The sequence below is a fragment of the Agelaius phoeniceus genome, chromosome 1, assembly GCF_051311805.1.
Source record: "Agelaius phoeniceus isolate bAgePho1 chromosome 1, bAgePho1.hap1, whole genome shotgun sequence".
NCBI classification, from domain to species: Eukaryota; Metazoa; Chordata; class Aves; order Passeriformes; family Icteridae; genus Agelaius; species Agelaius phoeniceus.
The window spans coordinates 52,950,329-52,971,418 of record NC_135265.1 but is presented as its reverse complement, the minus strand read 5'-3'; the positions used below and the strand labels follow the sequence as shown (position 1 = coordinate 52,971,418).

At 40.6% G+C, this 21,090-nt stretch overlaps 1 protein-coding gene across 2 annotated transcripts in view; it reads right to left on the bottom strand.

Annotated features, from left to right (window-relative positions):
• The window catches only part of EGFR (epidermal growth factor receptor), a 157,855-nt gene that overhangs the window by 49,304 nt on the left and 87,461 nt on the right, over window positions 1–21,090 (bottom strand). The window lies entirely within an intron of this gene.

The window sequence follows — 21,090 nt, the reverse complement described above, 5'->3', positions numbered from 1 at the left end:
ATTACTTTCAGGGGCGTTGGGTCTCCTTGTAAGCTCAGAGGAAGGAAGGGGGGCTTCCTGAAGGACCCCTTAAACTACAAATTCGGGTTTTAAGGTCTAACTGAACCTCCAGGGCCTTACACATCTCTTGCCACTCTGACATTTTGGGAGTATGACAGATTTAGATTTTCTGGCATATTCATCTTTGGCACTCAAATCCATTTCTGCCTGGTGGGGAAGGAAGAGGTGTCACACAGAGCACCACTGAGATTTCAAATATTTATAACAGCACGATGGAAAAATTAATCCCCTCCTGAAATAATATTACTCTGCTTTATTAAATCTAGAGGAACTGAAAAAAGTTATCAAGATTGTATTTGATTGCAATGCATGAGCAAAATGCAAACTTGCTCTGAAGAAAAACACCAGACACAACCCTGAAAAATTCTGTACTCATACAGTCATTCCCTGTGCTATCCCTACAGGGGTCAAATGAACACATCTCTCAGTTATGCTAATACAGAGAAAAGTAGAATGATACATAAGACAATGTGGTAAAAAACTTCACAACCCCTTCTAGGGGCTCCTTCAGCTCCACTTTGCTCTTCAGTGGGAGCAAAAGGAGGCTGTTATCTCATCGTTTGCATAATGCAACCCCAGCCTGACGGCACAGCTTTCCATATTGAAAGAATTATATTGTTTTAACTTGGAGAAATGAATATATGAAATGATAGTTTTGTAGAGCCATAATTCACAGAAATACCAATCACAGACTGGGGTGCTGCAAAGCAAATAACAAAGACTCTTGAGAAAGCTGGAAATATGTTTCAGTTCTAGTAACAAAAGACAACACCTGTTGAAGATTTACTGAACAACTGATGCTTTATTAGTAGGAAAAACAGTGTAACGACAGTGATAAAAACACACTTACCAATCATCAAAACTATTCACTGAACATGTGGTACTTCTCAGTACAATCATCAGCATTAGGAGTTACAGTTATAACAGATTAAATACTCTGGGCCATGTTTAAAGCAAGGCTGTTCACTCACATTCCTCAGTTATTTCTCATTATACATCTAGAGAAACATTATAGTGTTTGGAATCAGAGTGGCAACTGCTGGTAAATGGGAACACTATGACAGGCTGGGAGCACATCATCTAAGCTGCTTGACCCTTTTTATATATTTTGAATTTCTGAATTTCTTAACACTTGCTTTAGAAATTCTAAACGGGATTTATTGTTTTAGTTTCTGTTCCAGTTTCAAACTAACTGTTGCATTGTGCTCATACTTCAAATCTGTATTTGATGTCTGCTTCAAGTACAAGGTCCACAAATTATCAGAGTCATAGGTAGGTTTTTATTCTGCAGAGTGGTCACATTTTGAAAGTTAGAAGTACTGTCATATGGCTAGTCTGCTCTGGAAAAAGTGTTGGTTGCTCTTGGGGACAGGGATGAAGAGTCTTTGAACTGACTGGAAAAGTCAAGGAGTCATCCCAGAGGACATCTTGAATTTTAAGCAATGTTATCCTAAAACCAAGGAAAAACCAGTAATTACAGATTCTCAGACTGTTCAAAACATCATCTTGGATGCTCAGTTTAGGCATCTCATATCTGATCTTTAGAACAGTGTGATTTTGGAAAGCACTCTAACACAGTGCAGGAGCAGGTGCAGTTTGGACTGCTCACAGAAATAAAACTATAAGTCATCCTGCTGTGCTCTTCAGGATCCCCAAATGTACCTAATACACTTGTTGCACCTCTGAGGTTACCAGCAAAGATCTGCCCCAATACTCAAGACAGGCCCAGTGCAAAAGCTGCAGTGTTTATGCTACACCTGAACCAAAGGATGGCTGGAAGGAGGAGCTTTCCCTGGTGGCATCCTCCTGGCCACCTGTGCCCTTCACCGACTCTGTGTGGCTTGGCATCAATCAGATCATACAATAAAACAGCCCAGCTTGTTGAAACAACCCCTAAGACAAAATGCACTCATTTGAATGTGCTTCTCTTGGGATCAGACAAGTGTTGGAGCTCTGAACTTGGGCCAGCTGTCTTGAGAAAGACAGACTTTTTCACTGCTTCAAGACCGAGGCAGCAGTCAGAGGGCATGGTTACTCTTGCACTTCTCCCTCTCCCCCTCCCATGGGACCTCTCAGGGAACCATGCCAAAGAGTTGATCCAAGCTACAAATAATATAGGACAATAAATAAATAATTAGACAGAGGGTATTTTCAGCTCAGGAAAGCTTGTTGATGTGGTTCACTATGGTGCTCCATGCATTGGAAACAGCTCAGAGGACAGAGCAAGGAAGCAGAAACAAGTAGGCAAGAGAAAGAGCTTCCCTGCTTGTGAAGCTGCAGAGGGAAACCCAGACATAACAAGCTCTGAAAGGGCTTCACCTTGGTCCCCCAGGACCTCTTTTTTCCCCTGTACTGTGGGCAGACAGCACTTTGGCAGTTCTCTACCAAAATCATTCAAAACCACTGGTCCCCTCGTCACATCCTCCATCCAGCAAACAGTAGCTGTAGATGAGATGTTAGTTACGATCTGGAGAGCAGAATAAAGAGGGCTGCTTCTGCTAAGAAATCAACAGTGTGTGGCTGTCAGAGTATCAGCCAGAGCACCTCAGTGGAGCTTTCTCCCTCATGCACAAATTTTTGTTTGCGCTAAGAGATATAAGGGATCTAAGTACATCCACAAAGTGAACTTCATCACACCACTATTTACCAAGTGAGAACCTGGGTCATAAGCAGTATATGCTGAGCAAATAAAACCCAAATCAAACAAAACAAGGTAAATCCCTGCAGCAGTATTACCAAGCTCAAGCAACAGCGCAGAATAATTTTCTAACTAGAACATTTGAAAAGAAAATAAAATGGCCTGCTTGTATCTGATGAATAACACCATTCCTGCAATTTCTTTGCTTATGGAAACTGTTCTAAAAAGATACAGGCTATAATTATCTGTATATAATATCACAGTGTGAATGCCACTCTGGCCAGAGGCTAAAGCACAGACAATGAGGTGCTCGCCTTGCTCTGCAGAGTTTTAAGTGGGATGTGCATGCTTGAGTGGCTGGAATTTATTACGATTTAACCTCTATTGAACTCAACCTACTTGTCCTCTAAAGGACAGATTCTGATGCCACATGCAATACATTCATTACATAATTTTGTTCCAATGTGTAGGAAAGCCAGCACTATCCAGGTTTAGGAGTCAGTGGTGGGCATGGATACTTGCAGGGTACTACTGGAGGTTATGGTAGCATGTACCATATAATATATGTTCTATGTGGACACTTACACATTTAGCTAAAAGGGAAAGTAAAACATTCAGGGTGAGAACTGAATCCCTGACCAGTAGAAAAGCCAAAATCCAGAACTGAACTTCAGGGCATGGCCTGATCCCTGAAAGACGAAAGCTTTGCTTTTATCTTTGATGTTAATATAATAAAAACACAACTGGTCTGGAAAGTTTTGACACAGAGGTCACATCCCAAGAGGCTGCTGTCTGTGGCAGTGCTGAGAGCAGGGCTGCATGCTGGAAGTGCAGGGTTCTCCTATCCCAGCCAGGGTGATCTGCTGGGCCCTTAGTGCCCAAGCCACCACTCCTATGACATGGGGCAACCCAGAATTCTGCAGGGCAGCATCATGGGGTTGTCACCCTGAAGTATTTAAATTCTGTGTGATATAGATTTTAGCCCATATGCTGCAATTCTTAAATGCCAAAGTGATGTTGATCTTGAATCAGCTGCAGCATTACCTCAACAGACAGCCTAACAAAAATTTAGATGTTGCTGAAATGACCCATCTGTCAGGTGCTGTATAAGGCAGCAGCAATCAAAGGGCTCAGGAAAGAGGCACACTATACTGACAAATGCAAACTCATTGAATTTAGTGCTTATGAAAAGTGCAGGGTTGGCTGTCCTGGCTACTAAAAGCTACTGTGTGTCCACAGACATGCTTGTTCCTCCCCTTCTCTACCTCAAGCTTGGACTTACAGGTGTATTTCTAGATGGTGGTTCACCCTCTGCAACCCTTTGCTCCTTGGCCACTTTTTTCTTGTGCAGCCTGAAGTAGTAGTGTGAAACCAAAGCATTTCCTAAATAGCATTTTCCTCAAGTGATGGTAGGGAGACAGAGGCCACCCATACAGCTGTAATGCTAAGCGACAATATTTTCCCAAATCCATACAAGCTCAGATTAAACAAAATGGTCCCTGCAGCAATTGCACTCATACAAGTAAAATCTGTTTTCATCTTTTCCCCAGAAAATCTCTGATTATTGAAGTCCCAAGCCTGTCACGCATATTTGCCCCAGACTTGAGAAAAACCCCAGAGAATGCTTTGAAACCAAATTATCACCAATCCCCAAATCACTCTGTTTGTATCCATGCTTAGCTTGTGTTAGTCTCCCTTTAGCTCTGATAGACACATCAAAATAGTAACTCACAAAGGCAATTTCAGAGATATGCAAGTCCATTTCCATGCTTCATATGACACTTATAACTATATATGCCCTAGTATGATAAATTTATGTACTTTTGCATGTTTTCTAGCCATCACTGATGATAACACAAAACTTGTAGATGAGGGGTATTTGTTTAATCTGACAGTGTATTTATAAATGTTCCTCTCTCCTCACTTGTTAGCAATAATTTCACTTTTGATTGTTTTTAGGTACTTAATGGAAGAGCAGTACCTTGCTGGGTGCTTGGTTGGGATACAAAGCTGGCACTGAATGTCTGGGAAGATAACACTACTACTGGGTGTGCTGCCATCAGTGCTGCCCACATCCCACACATCTTCATCAGAGTGTGGGGGAAAAACCTTCCAAGTGAATGGAATAACTTTATAGGAAATATTGCTCAATTTGGGTCTGTATGAGCAATCACACCATCCCAACCTTTGCCCACTGTATCCCCTGCGTAACTCCTGCACAACCCAGAGGAGATCCTGGCCATACCCTGCATCTCTATGCTCTTGCCAGGGGAGGAAAACTGTTTCCCCTTTATGAGGACCTTCATCTAATAGGCCCTCTGAAATTAAATGAAGATGCTTGTCATGCATAAATATACACATCAGCTCTGGGCAGGACCTCTATATCAGGTATTTTCTTAACCACCTTCAAGGCATACCCTTAAAGCTATCAAATGGATCCACATAACCTGCAGTGGAAAACAGCAAAGCGCAGCTTACTAGCTGTCAAATCATGAAAATAATGATATTTAAGCTTACAACAAACTACTAGAACAGACAGGACATTTGTCTTCATGACTAACCTATTAGAAAGAGAAAGAACCATGCAATGCTTCCCCTAAAGAAAACACAGTATGAAATATCAGAGGTTGAAATAAGAAAGTGACATTACATTTTATTAATCAATCACTCAAATAGAAATATTTCTTATATTCACAAGTTCCTCAGCTCTACAGAGAGAAGGGATGGAGAAATTACCCAGTATTGCTGGGCTGAGTATGTTTACAGAGTATGTTTCACTGAGTAAGAACTTCAAGAGGGAGGAAAATTCATGTGACACAAAAGGAAAACCAAATCTGCTGCAATGTGCCATGGGAAGTTATGGAAAGGAAAGCTAGGAAAAGGTGAGGAGTACAAACAGTGCTCACATGCTGGCACACGTTTTCCTTCGAGAACAGTGTCTGCAAACCCATACAATGCCTAAAAAGTCCAGTTTCAACTTAATGACAGCAACATTCGGGCACTGGAAATTCTTCTGCAGAAGATAATGATTTTGTACATATCCAGATACTTTAATTCAAAACACTGTGAAAAACAACCTCATGTGGCTTTAGCAAGTTCTTGCTCAAACAGTGTGGTTTGGAGTAATGCAGTTGCTGAGATTAATTCCAACTTTTAGACACACTGGGACCAAAACAATGACAGAGCTCTTAAAAATACTTAGATGGAAACTGTAATTGCAAAAATTACCAAAACTAACACCCTAGTGGAGAAAAAGAATATGCCTTGAGGGAAAGCTTTCCCAGATGGTTTCTTATTTCTATTTACTTGACAAAAGCAACTTTTCCAGATAAATGTAATTTTAGGTTTCCCTTCCTGACTCCAATTAGGAGTGGAGACCTGCCCTTCAATGCCAAAAGTCACATCCTAAATTGCAAAGGATGGAGGCATCATGACAGATGGTCTGTTTGCTGGTGAGTGCATTTGCCTGAAAGAACAAATAATCATATACAAAACAACTTGCTTCTGGATGAAGACCTCACCAAAGTCACAGTATTTCTGACAACAAGGGATTCAACCTTATTAATTCCCCAGTGTGTTTTTTTTTCCCTCCCCAATATAATTTACTAATATTTCTATTTTTCTTCTTTGTTGCCATTATTTAATTCTGCATGTATGTTTATTAATCCTCCAGAGATTAAGGCCAGACCAGGATGTGCTGAAATCAATCTTTCCACTGGCTTCAATGTGAACTGGATGGGGGATTAAATTCTTCTCTTGCTGATACCGGTATAAATTTGGAGCAAGTACATGGACAGGATGGACTAACCCAGATTTAAGCTTTACCCTCTGAATGTCTTAGGATAAAACTGTTGTTGATACAAATATTTTCTGTAAATACAAGGAAAATTCGAAAGAAACAGGAATTGTCACCTTGCAGTTGGGGAAAAGTTGCTTTCCAAAGGTGAATAATAGATGGGAATTTTCAGAGAGGGTATTTCCACTGAGGTACTGAAAGATAACCTGAGTTATCTTTAGCTCAGTTTTCTTCATATGGTTTTGTCACTGATCTCAAAGAATACTTCAAATCACTGCTGAGGAATCCTGCAGATGACCCAAGCATTGCTGGAGTTCTAAATAACAAAGAGGGACAGATGACCAGCACAGGTTTGTTTGTATAATTTAGGAAAATAAGCTCCCTGAACAACATTACATGAACTATAGCCAAAGGTAAGGTGTTACATCAAAGACTGCAGAACACATACTAGGCAGAAGATGGGGTCCTGGGATGCAGTTGCCCTGAAAAAGACTTGGGAATAATATGAGGTGACCAGAGGGAGAAGCCAGGATCCACTGGGTCCATCAGTGGCAAAATGCTGAAGGAAGGGAGGCAGTGCTGGCATTAATGCCTGGTGGTGCCCCAGCATGCCCCAGGGGTGGTGGCCTCTGCACTTGAGGACTCTCCTCTCCCTGCAAAGCAGCTGCCACCTGGGCCAGCTCCCACTCCCAGTGCTACCAGGATGCTCCCCTCAGGCTTCAGCCCTTCTCCAAGCTACATTTCAGCCCAGTTCTCTGACACATGGCCAGTGACTAGTGCACTAGGATTTTGCCTTGACTTTTGCAGGCTATTTATTGAGAATGATGGCTGGAAAACCAAGCTCCCCAAGACATCCTCCCCAGCAGCTGGGGTGCTGCTGTTGGGTTGCTCTTCCAACTCACACCCTCTGGAGAGGCTTCCACAAAGGTAACTAAGAGCTTGCATGGGGCTTTCTCTTTTCAGCTATTGCTCAAGGTTAAAAGGTCTATTACAAGTGCAATAACCAGTGAACTTAAATAATGAGTTTATAAATGAGTTTGTAATAGTTTATAAATGAATAGCTTATAAATACTAGACACAACACTTAACAAATTTTGTGCAGAAAACCACAGAGGCACCTTCCCCCACTTTTTAACCATATTTAGAGAAACTCAAGCTGTACTGACTGTGCTCTGTGAAGTCAGCATGGACTCTGAGGTGCCCCCAAGTTTTCCCATGGGAGCCCAACAGAGCACGGTGATCAGCTTGGCTCTACAAATATATCCGTATCAGGATGGGCAAAGTGATGAGTTCATGCCCTGGCTTGCCATTTTTAGACTCACTGTTCCCTACATACAACAGAGCAACTGAAGCTGGATGCTATAGTGTTCAAAATGGGGCTCTTCAAGACAAAATGCCAACTGCAGCTTAGACATTCAAGTGGTGTACAGCACGGGGAAACACTGCTGAGTGCTATGGAAAGGAACAAGACTTTGGGAACCACTGAAGAGGAAATTAAAGAGTGGGGAAAGGCAGAGTTGGTGGTATATTGGTTATATTGGATGGATGTTCTGCCATCCCACTTATTCTGGGTCTCCCAAGAGAAAGCATTGCCCATGCCTGTGTTTTAGAAGCATGATCTTCATGCTGTGTGAAATCCACATACTGACCAAAGCAAGTCTGTCTTACACTGTACTGTGTGCACCCAAACAAGAGACCATGCAAGGGGCAATAGACTCTGGTGTCAGTCCCAGAAGCTCTGTGCACTACAGTGGCTTGTTTCCCCCAGGGATGGGTCTGTCTATCAGGCAGCACAGGTCCTGGATAGAAGTCCATGGCTGCAGTCCTCCAACCCTCCAGTTTCATATACCAGCACATCTACTATGCTCATCTCAAAAAACCTGCGTGCATCCTCTGGGCAGAACTCTGGAGTGTGAGAAGGACTGTCACACAGCTCCATTCATGTGAAGTTCAGGCCCTGGGAAATGGCTCACAGAAATGGAATGGTTCTCCTGGCATCCATGGAGAAGTTTGTATTGCTGTGTTTGCTGCAAGTGGTGTAAACAGTCTGCACAGAGCACAACAATGGGCATAGCTCACCAAGCCTTGAATCTGGTGACACATGTCTGGCAGGGCTATGGCACCTTAAGATCTACACCAGGATATTTGGGAAAACAAGTAGATGACAATGGATAAATAAGCCTGTTTCCATGGTCTAAAAACCCCCACATTCTTCACTGTTGCTTGTTCTGGCAACATCTATCAAGCAGCAGGATTTTATAGAACAATAAAAAGAAACTGAAGATGTGTGGCTGTGAAAATATGGGATCAGTTGCTAGTTACATCAGCACTGAATTGTTTAAAATCATTTCAAAATGAGTTAACTTGAGAAATGAGAGTTAAAGGCATTTAACTGTGCTGTGAACATTTTAGTATGTGGGATTTCTTGAGACACTGCAATTGCATATTTCAATTTGTGCCTTTCAATGAAAAAAAGTCATATGTTTTTCTTTATTTATATTAAATCAAGTCTTATGTTGAAGTAAGCTGTGGTTCTCATGCTCATATTTCTGAATCCCCTGAGGTGTAAATTCTATGTGAGCACTCATTGGCTCAAAAAGGACAAGAGAAACCACTTGCAGCTGATTCCAAGCAGAACACTAAAAGCTTGCTATTACAAATACAACACATCCAATAAGTATATGATTACACATGCACAAAAAAAAATAATTATATATATAAGTATATATCTGTAGCTCTCCCAGATAAGCAGACGGAGATCTCTAGAGACCCAACATATGTAGAGTACTGCTGAAACACAACAGCAACCACACAAGCTTCATCTGCTGCTTTGAACTACACTTGCCCACCTCCATGATCACCCCATCCACTTCTGTGTGTGGTTCTGCCCACTGAGGACATGGAAGTGCTTCCAGCACCCACGGTGAATGCTACACTGAGCCTCTGGGGGCATGTGCAGCTGCATCAGTCCCAATACTTCCTCCCAAGCTGCTCTACAGTAAATTCCAGCCTCCTGTGGAGTCATGCTGGAGAGCTACAGGAAGCTCTATGCCTCAAAGTTCCCTACAGGACATCTTGTCCCTTAAGAATGAGGTCACCTCCTCTAGCAAGACTAAAACAAGACAAAAACTGCAGACAGGACTAAGATAAACAGCATTTACTGCTTCAAACAATAAAAGGTACTGCTAAGTTACTGCTGTAGCAAATGCCCTGTCAACTGACTACAAAGAACAAATGCAAGCTGATAAAAGCTTTAAAAGTTTGTTTTCAACAACTGTGCATTCATGGGAATAAATGCTAACAATGACTCTAGGGCTTCCAGACGAAATTTGGATATTTGTGCATGTTGACAAGCAAGCAAGTTAATACACGCTGCTGGGTTTGAAGAGCCTCTGGTAATATTTAAGTTTAAAAGGCATAGCAGAAAAGCATATTAGATGCAAATGAGGATCATCTTCTGATCTTCATTTAAAACTTGACTAAAACTCAGTGGAAAGACTGCTATTGAAATGAATGGGATCTGAATCAAGCACTTATTTCACTTAATTTAACTGTGTGAAATTTAATAAATGAGGTAAATAGACTCTCTACCACCCTTTATTCTGGAAGGAGGAGAACTACAATTACATTTTGAAAGCCCAGGTAAAAAGCCACAAAATGTTTTAACAGCACCTGGGTAAGTTTTGAAGATGAAGAACTATTTATCTTCAAAAGTCTGGGAAGAAAAAACATTGAATTCAGTCGTTGTTACTATAAATGTTGCAAGTTATAGCAAGTGGACTGCTTTTAGAGCTGGTCTTATTTAGCAATAGGGAATGTCAGTCACATTTAATGCCAGAGTTCAGTTCTGTGAAGATCTGTAAACACGTCTGAACACTATAAAAGGTATTTGAAATGCATGATTACAGTTCATTTCATGCTGTTCAAACTCCAAAGAAGTTCCCTCTCCATCTCATGATTTGCATGGCTCCTTCCTCATGTCCTTTCACCCTTTTCAACAAAGCAAAAGCTCCATGGCTTAGTACAGAGCCCAGAACATCTGCAATCTGAACTCCAGAAATAAAATGTAATACTGGATAAATCCCTGCTAACACTCTTAGACTTCTATGATCATGATGTCCATTCATGCAGGTCACAGAGAAAAAACTTCTGAGGTCTGTTTGTTTGTGTTTTTTTTTTTTAAATTGTCTTTGAAAATACTAATAAAACAAATATTGAAGATGGGTAAGTGAAACTTTTTTCCCTGAAAAGAACAAAGCCTCACGTTTATCAAAACGCTGTGCCTTGCATTGACCTGTGTGTCTTTTTAGGTCAAATTATTGTTTCACATATACTCAGAATTAGTGGCTGTTTAATTGTGAAGGTTTCAAATCATAATAAAGATGACTGCAGTTGCTAAATTTGGTTCTGCAACTCCTTTGTCCCTAATGTTGAGGGATGGTCTTTCTCAAGGACCTTTTCCAAGAAACAAGGCGGGAAAAACAATGCACAGCTTTATCAAACACGTCACCTCCCCTACATGCAAATATGAAAATCTAGAAGATGACATGCAGATAAGGATTAAAAGAAAATCCGCCCTTACATAAATGACACAAACCTGCTTTAACACATTCCACCCCCTGAAGAAAAATTTTTCAGAAAGGAACTGCCCCATCAGTTCAGTGAACAGGGGGAATAAACGTCCCCTTGTATACAAAAAACTGGTAAGTCAGCTACAACCTAAGCTCCAGCACAGAATGTGAAAATGTTATCGGTAGCAGACGGTTGGACTGTGCTTATCTTTGCCAAAAGTGTCTTGAGGGGGGAAAAAATGCCAGAAACTTTTTACCAGTGCAGCGAAATGCATGAAGAGACATGAAAGCCAGAGACGACTGACTGTAGAACTGATCTCACTTGCTCCTGTTCCCATCTGCTCCTCTGTTCCTGCAATGCTTCTTCTGCAAATGATAGTACTCAAGAGTTTTGATGAATGGAAGAATTTTTGTCATCCATTGGATTTGGGTTGGTTTTTTTTCCACTCTGACTAGAAATAATCAGCTTTTACTTTTCACTATATTACAATTTGGAAACTTGCTGCTGTACACGGGTCTCTGGCTTTTTTTGCTTCCTAGAAGAAAACAAAGGGAAACAGAGCTGGGAACATCCCAGTGCAAGCTCCAGCACCAGCATCACTGCTGTGGGGCATCTCAGCAGTGTTGCAGGAGGATTGGCCCTGCTCATCTGCCAAACACAGGCACCCTGTAGGTGTTTGCTACTCCAGTGCTGCTAGGATGCCTTACACCTTCCAAAACACCTTCTTAGGCACCTGCCCAAGAAACCCACTTCCTTGACTTCAGCTTTTTGTGGGAAGAAGTTTCTTGAACAGCAAAACAATTTAAATCACAATCTAATGTATTTCTGGTACATTGCTTTGAGATGCTACACTTTTCTCTAGCCCATCTTTGGTGGAAATTCAACGAAAGGAAGGGTTGGCAGCATAGCAACCTCAAAAGATATTAGAAGCAAGCAATGTTAAGATGTGACATCCATTATGCCAAGAATTTGTATGCTTGAATCTTCCAAGGACTTTTATGGAGTACTAAAACTACGAGGGGAAAAAATTATGTGAGGCAGGCATTTATGTATCTCAGCTGAAAAAAAAAACCCAATCACACTTTGTTTTCCAGAAAATGACATTAACTTCAGAAAGATCTGGCCGTAGCCATTGCATCCCAGAAAGTTTCCAAAATTGCAAAATGGTCACCTTCTGAGCAAATGGACACATTACACAGCCACAGCCAACTCTCCCACTCCACAGCAAAGGTGCTCCCTGCCTTGTGAAATATCTTCTGATAAGCCTTACTAAAACCAGAGCCACCTTATCTGGGAAAAATGACACCTACCAAGTTCTTAAAGCCATAGGTCTGTTGGGCTGCCTTTGATGCATTTGCCAGTCTTCAATCCCTATCTATCTATCACTTCATGGAGGAGCTGCAGCAGCTCTTGTGAGCCCAGTAAACTGCCTCACTGCAAGTGATGAAATGCCACCAGCCCCAGAGAACAGAGAAGCTTTGTGTTTTAGCAGCTCTGTGTTGCCTTCATCCTCACCATCCAAAATGTGGAAACAAATACTCAAAATGAAGAAATAAAATTATTTCTTCCATGGGCTAGGAAATGAACTTTGCAGTGTTGAATGCGAGACTGTGCAGTAAGTTGGATTGTATGGCCAGTCTTGGAAAAATAAAGCAGGACAATCCTGCTCTCAATACCAGAACTAGAAGTCTGCATTACAAAACTTCAAAAGATTTAGACAGATTTTCCAAAGTGGGAATAGGAGTCTGGCACATAAATCATTTAGCATGCCAGTGGGAGGTGGCCATCAGCACTGGCTGTTGAAAATCCTCTCTTTAAGAGGGATCAGCACTACTCAAACAAAGATGGAAGTTTTGCCATTAAGAAGTAAAGTTTTCAAGACCTACTATGCCTCCACGAAGGAACATTCTGAAGGAATAAGAGCCCCCATTTTGCCCCCAAATGCAACATCACTGTGTTGATATCAGTGTTGCATGAGGGCACTGACTTCACTTAGTCGCACTGGGCTGCAGTACCTTGGAGCACTGTCATCATTTTTAAGCAGAATGCAAAATGGCATTAAAAATAATAGGAAAAAAAAAAAAAGAAAGAGAAAGATGGGCTTAGAAGGGACAGAAAACAGCTGCTGGTAGATGCATTGCAGCCGCATTCAGCTTACAAGCTCCCCAAAGGTTCTGGTACAGGAGTTAAGCAATCCCTTGGGAAAACTGAGCTTCTGATCTGGCTATGTTATACAGCTACAGGATGTCTCTGCTGTCACCAGGTTTGCTTTTACGAGACAGCGCCCGATAGAAGAGGGGTTGTGCTTTTTAGCTCTTGGATCTCATAAATGAAATTACTGAGTTCTGTCAGAGCTTTGCCAAAATAAGTTTCCATTAAAAGTCTCAAAACTCTCTATGGAAAATTTCTGCTATGCTTTACTGAACTCTCCCAATAAATGGCAATGCAGTTTATACTTGTGGGAAAAAGCTCTGGCAGCATGCATCTATTCCAGATAACGTGCTACTAACACAACTCAGGAAAGAAAATGTAGGTCTCAGAGTAACTCAGATGTGGTGGTTTAGGGTGTTGCTTTTCCCTCTGCATGTTGGAACCCATTGTTTTAAGGAGGAGTTCCACAACCCTTGCAACTGCATCTCACAGGATGTGACTGATGTGCTCTGCCAGATGCTGGGACATGGCAAAATATTGGACTTCTGTGCAATTTTTGTTGCATTTCTGTGAGAAATTAATCCTACCCAAAAATGTGAGGATGCTCATGAACACCAAACATATTCTTACCTGCTCCTAATAATGTATGTCTTCAAGCATGAAAAACTGTCTGTCCTTCTTTTTCCATTTAAGTGCATTTATTTAAAAATTTGGCTTTCCATCAGGAAGGGAAAATAAGTTTTATGCTTCCGGAATACAAAACTCATCAAGTGGAAAATCTGCATTGGCCTAGATCAGTGACCATGTAAAGATGAAGCTGCTGAAACCCTGATGATAAAACTGCTGCTTTTGAAAATTCTGCCTTAAAGCCTTATCCCATTCTTTTTGGTTTCAAGCAATTTCTTTAGATTGAAACTTGACTATAAGTAATCAAACCCTATACCACAGAACTGGAAGGCTGTCTCTTGTTCAAAAGCATTTTGCTGTGCCCATTATGTGAAAACTTATGGAAAAGCAACAGGATTTCAGAAGCAATGACAAAATGTGCACATCTCTCAGACAGGGCACTGGAAACTTATTTTTTGCCTGCTTTTAATAAAGAGATGCTATTAGATCTCTGTGGTTACAACTGCAAAAGTAATAAGGATTATCTCATTCATTCTAAGGCATCATTTTATGTGCATCCTCAACCAGAGCTTTTCAATTTGTGCTCAACACCACCCTGGGAGACCCTGGACTATTTCCATGCCCATGAAAGCTAAATAATGAAAAGCAGGCTTACACTTGCTAGAGAAGTCTGTACCCCACCTCCCTTAGAACTACTGGAGGCACTTGCATATTGAGCAATGATGGAAACCACTGGTATGCATAAACTGTGAACTCCTTTAAAGCACCTCCTACCACTGCCTGACCCCCTGCACCCCACAGCACTGTATATCCACACACATTCATATATAATATATAAGATATATATATATATGTATTACATGGCCTCTTGTTGCCACCATAAGTCTATCTGAAATACTTAAAGGTGAGATTGAACTGCAGGAGGGGGGTGGTAAGAGTATTGCACACCAATTTCCAAGCTCTCCCTGAGCATGAACAGTACCTACCACTGTCTCCCATAAAGTCTTGTGTGCTTATGCACAGACCCCTTAAGAAGAAAACACTTCCAATCATGCAAATGCTTACAGGAATCTCCCTATGTAGGCACTGCCATTTCCTCCTTACTTATTTTCAAGGAATATATGTCATCATACATGTCATGAGGCAGAGCAAATAAGGTTTTTGTTCAGATGAATAAATACCCCATTAATTGTGCAATGAATATCCCGCTGCTGAAGACACCGTGAGCTAGGAAGTGTTGTTGAGCACTTCAGAAAACAGAGACTCAGTACATTTTATAGATATGTATGATACTAACACAGAGTTGACTGTGAGTGAAAAACAATCCTGTTTCAATTTCCACAGGAGTTTATCATCACATAACCCAGATACTGTAACTATTTCCTTGCTATGACGTAAAAAATTTCTTTCCTTGTTCACCAATTGGCTGGAGAAAGAGGGTGGGGGAGTTACGTGGGGATGTGGAGCATTATGTTCTGCAATGACAACTGCCCAAGTTAATGCATTAATTATTTCTCAGCACTATCATGCAACAGTGTGTCCCTAAATAAAAGTAGTCAGCGTATTTATCAGGGACTTAAAAATGTACTTTATCCTCTGTGGCATAATGCCATGACTCAAAACAAAGTCTTGAATTCTTCCGCCAGAGAAGAGAATTTTTCATCTAGGGTCATGCTCCTGTCTTGATTAAGAAAATAGAAAAGGTTTTTGTTTGGTTTTTTGTTTGTTTTTTTTTTTTTTGTTTGTTTGTTTGCTTGTTTGGTGGTTGATATTTCTTGGGATTGTTTCTTTTTTTTTTTAGGAAAGCACAGTTTTTTATTTAGGTCTGTTATGAGATAAGATATTTACTTCTGAACACGTGCTACAAATATATGACAGAGCAATAAAGACAATTTAATAGCCTGGGAATATCTTGCTCAAGAGGCTAAGAGGTCAAAAGTTATGGCTTTGACATATAACATATGCTTTCTGAGTGCCTTCTTCTTCCTTGCAGGAAGTGTTTTGATTTCACAATCTTACAAATATTCCTGAAAACTCTGAGGTATTTCTCAAAATGATTCTCTCATGTGGGATTTTAAAAATGGATGCTTCCTCTGACCATCTTACCTTAGCACCAAGTGCCTTCATGAATGTGCACTTTAGGAGGTCATGGACATCTCCTGAGGTATTTCCCCTCCTGGAAGGGGACTGTAATGATTACATTACATGCAGAGCACTGCCAGCATGGGGAGAGATCAGCATCGGTACACCAGCCACTGGACAAACAAGCACTGAGCCCAGCTGTGCTGCACACACACACACAGAAACCCTACCAGTTGCCTGCCAGATGGGCTCAAACCCTGCCTCTGCAAGGGCAGAAACCCATGTCACACCATTCCTAACAGCTGGGTGCTGCTGAGTCACTCATACCCAGGAAGGGGAAGCCCCAGACACAGCTGCTTTCGAAGGACTCACTGGTGTGAGCTGTCACTAGACCCTCTGCAGGCAGCGGGTACAGATAAGAAAACTAACAGAACTATTCACCCTCACTGCACGGGATACAATGTCCCTTTATTTGCAGACAGCTTAAGATTTCAATAGAGACACAGCATAAATCAAATTTCTCTACAAACATCTGGGTTGTAACAAGACCTAACTTGCCTGTGAACAACTAGGAGAGTAATAAGAATGAATGACACCAGTGATAGCTATAAGCAGATTTATCCATTAGAACCTATAGGGTCATGTGATGTTCCTACAGGTTCCCTGTTCAGTGCTTATGTTTAATTCAATGTGTGCCATGCCACAGCCCTCTGAAAACACACGGAGCCCCAGGGAGGTAGTGGGGCCCTTTGTACCTCTTGGAGTTTGCTCCAGACCTTCATCCCTCTGATATTTATGAAATTTGCTTCTAAACATTCAGCCAAAACTCAGGCTTTACCATTCAGACTATTTGTGTAAGTTGTGCTAGCATTGTTCTTTCCATTAAGGTAGCTTCCTTCCAGTCTGATACTGTCTTTTCCAATGCATATACCATGTTACAGTTTATTTTGATTCATTCAACTCTCTTAACCCTGTCTCATAAACCAGAATATTTCCCTGATTTTCCTTTTATTGTATCCATCCAGTTAATATCCATATTCCATTAAACTGGGGACCAGAACTATATACAGTGTTTCTGCCAAGGACTTAGCAGTGTATTGTAAATGATATTAATGCTTTATCACTACTGGGATTTTCTGCACAGTGTATCCTTATTTTCTGGATATACACATGAGTTCCTCCATTCTTCCAGATTAAAACAAGAATAAGTATGTACTTCTGCATTCTGCACAATTTTAACTTTTATTCCACTTAGCATTCTTCAATTCTACTCAAATGCCATCCAAACCTTCCTCTTCAGCTCTCCATCATGAACCATCGCTGTGAGAAGCAAAGATCTTTAATGAAAATATTTAATTAGATATGTCCCAAGAGCAATTCTTAAGGATACCCAGTAGATACCTGTCTCCAGAGCTTTTCTGATACAATCTGTTGTGTCCCCTTTAATCAGCTCTTTATCCAAGTTTAAACTCTGCTACTAAACTAATGTAACCTCCTTCAAGTTATATAGTAACTTCATTTCATTACTTGGGTTACTGAAGTTCAGGCTAGTAATTATCTCCACAAAATGAAACAAAAGCAAGAACCCAACCATCTCACCAAGAAAGACAACCTGGTAGAACTGATCTTTGCTAACACAACTAAAGCTTTAGACTACTTTCCATTTACTTTATTTACCTTTATTTTCCTTTCCTTCAAAGCACTTTCTGAAGCTGAGCATGATCTCAAAGGCAGAACAAAGGTTCTAAAGGTTCTATAGCCATGTGGCTTTCCTCACTTCTTGAAAACATGGGGGCCTCATTTTATTGCACAGACATGTAGAATCATGACTGTTTGATGACAGATTATATTGCTTACTTTTAAAATAAAGTATTTATCACTCTTTTTAAACCATATATAATAGGAGCTTGACCTGGGTGTGGAGAGCTGTGGAGCTGTGACTGGAGACTGATTGGAAAAGTGGAGATGATACATTTCTCTCAGTGAAGATTTAAAGATTGTGAAATTCCATTAAGAATTACTTTCCTGCAGATCTCTCCTGGCCAGTACCTTTTACATGTACATGTAAACATCCTGTCTGTCTTCAGTAGCATATAAAGCTTTCATGGTAGCAAAAGTCAACCTGATGTAACCTGGAGCTAACCTCTGATTCATTTTCTTCTTAATTAATGTAAGTTTCTAGCATTCATGCCCTTTGCAGAGAAATAAGGAAGGTTGGTCTTTTAAATCTAAGTTAATTTTTAAAGGAAATATAATTGAAAAAAAACAAACTCAGACAGTCATATCTGTGTTGCTGAAGCTCTATGAGCTGTACCTGATAAATTATCTGTCTGTGATGCCTCAGAAAACACTCTGCTACTTCCTGTACACCTTCTTTGTAAAGCTCTGTTTACTTACCTGTTACTTTTTGGCTAACTATTAACCACAATTAACCTGATGGACTTTTTTCCAAATAGAACAAATATTTATCAGAAAAGCAAAACTTATTCAGTAAGCTAAATGCAAATGTTGTCTCAGGAAAGGTCAGAGAGGCCATGGGGAGCAATAAAGTTCTATTTCCACAGGCATTAGTTTGTTCATTATTGCTGATTGAAAATTAGGGCGAGATAAGTAGAAGACCAGAACTGTAAGTTTCTGTTTATTATGATTTTTTAGAAGGTATTATTTACAGAATGGTTTGGGAACTAGATTGGAGGGAGGAAAAAAAGCTGTTTTCTAGGTTCGCTGACAAAAACATTTTAAAATTCACTGCAACACTACTGACAAATTTTGGGGTTTTTCTTTCCTACTGTCTGTTTCTGAGCAGCAAGCAACAAAATATTTCAGGAGATCAATGGATGTTGCATCCTTCCAACTACTTCTGCATCCTTTGCCAACCACTCACTGGCATCTCCTTTTGCTCTGATATCTGGGCTGATGGCTTCTGTACCCTTCACTGTGTCCCTGTGGGACAGACCCACAGGGTTCATACCTGTAACAGAGTCTTACCGATTTGAGACACCACTCTCACACCTGGTTAACTCTTGTCTCCCCAAGTTTAAAAAAATCACTAGAAACTAAAGCAGGTAAACCCAAATTTTGTATTAATGGTGCCAAAATTAGCACAGGCTATGGCTGAAATAAAAAAAAAATGCACAAGAGACCGTTAGATGACACCACAAATGTTGGCAGATCAGTCTAACACCTAACTTTCCTGGCTGGGGGAGGAGGTTTTTCAGCAGATACTGCAGACATCTAAATCTGAGAGCTCCAATTGTAATAAAACATTTCACTTTTCCCAGACGGTGTTCTCCTATTCAAGGATGTTTTTGAAACTGTGCTGCCAAATCTGTGATTTCACAAACTTTTCCACAGTGATAACATAAACAGTGAGTAGAGATTTATCTGAGGGATCAAGCTGCACTAGAAGGGGAATGTGAAAAAATGTGCATTTGAAGGCATTCTCTCCCCTGAGGAAGGATGAAAGTTCATATACATGTATAAAATGAACCTCACACCCCAGATCTGATTCAAGCTTCTTTTGGTGTACTTTCTGAAAATGCATATCAAATTCAAAGAACTAAAAAAAATTGCAAAATAAATAGTCTTTTTTTAAACTGAATTAGCTCTGTCTTTCCTCTTAATAAAGCAAATTTGTGAGATTTACACAGCAGAGCTTTAAGAATATTCTCCATAACTCACTGAGCTTTTACTCTTCCTTTTAAACTAGTAGATGATGACTTTCTCAGGGAAGATCAGATTTTGCTCTCAGTTACATCTACATCAAAGCAGAAGTAATGACACTGACTGGGGCAAAATTATTCCAGATCTACATCACCCTCATGGGCAGCACCAAGAAAGAACAGTTTAAAGACAATCCAGTTAATTAAATCCAAATTCATCACACTTTTTAAAGTTATGAGCAAAAGGAAAAACCAGACTTAGTATGTTTGTCTTATTGCCAAGGAGCACTCACTATAACACCCCCTTGAATTCAAAACTGAATGAGCACATATATTGTAGCAGTGAAGTTATGGCAGAAAGGAGAATAACTTTACAAACTTTGATAATTGCTTGATCTGAAATTTTGATTAAATGGTCCTTCCAGTATGAAATTATCCTCTAAGAGGGCCACACTTTTGAATTCTCTCTCATATTTCGTTAATGGTTTTCACATTTTATTTTCTCTACTGCAGTCAAAACAACTTCTTTGGCAGTCCTATCTTCCTGCAGTACACAGCCTGTGTGACCACTCTTATCCGCACAGAAGGCATCTGGGACTACATCCTCTCCTGGATGAAAGTGAGAGCATCTGTCTTCACCATTGAAATGAAATACTGCTCATTTTTGCAGAGCTCTTAGGGCCTTGGTTTAAGTGCTGGGAGAAAGAGAGGCTCTCCCAGAGAGCTGCTTATGCAATTATCAGGTCATGTAGTCACAGTACACAAGGGGGTCAGAGGAGGAAGAGATATGTGGCCAGTTACCTGTCCCAGCACACACATCTTGTCCTGGTGCCTCTCCCTCCATGCTCCAAAAAACCCACACACACAGGTTTACAGCACCCAGTGCTGTTTAGAAGAACCACATAATCTGAAAGTGCTTTTTAAGCTTTGTTTTTCTCCTCAAAAGAGATGCTCAAGTGAGTTAAAAAATTGTGATAAAGCTGCCTATAATGTAACCTATCCCATAGTTTATAATGTACTTACTTGAGTACCACTTATAGTTGGGCAGAATCATTCAGGGAAAAAATGCACCAGAAATGATAACTCTGTCTTAACACACTATTCTGGAGGTCAAGTGAGGATCAGCATCTCAAAAGCAAGAGGAAGAAATTATGACCTTGCATATATTGGGTAATTTTTTTTTGGTGTGAACCATCACCACCACTCCCTGTCTAAACGAGGGCATAGTACTGAAGAGCCAGAAGCCTGGAAAGACAAATATTCCCATTATCAATAGGAGGGCTGTATTCCTTGTGATCAGTCACTGTCTGTTCCTAATCAAGGTTTTCTCTATATGTATCCTTAACCTCAACTCCTTATGGTTTTATTTTTTTCCTTGGTGCTTTCCATGGAGATTCAACTTTTTCTTTAGAGATCTAACCTCTGCAATCTGCCTTCTTCCAAACAAGCAGCCAGAAAGCAGTGAACTAGAAGGTTGCTCTCCCCCTGTTTCTCTAAAAGTA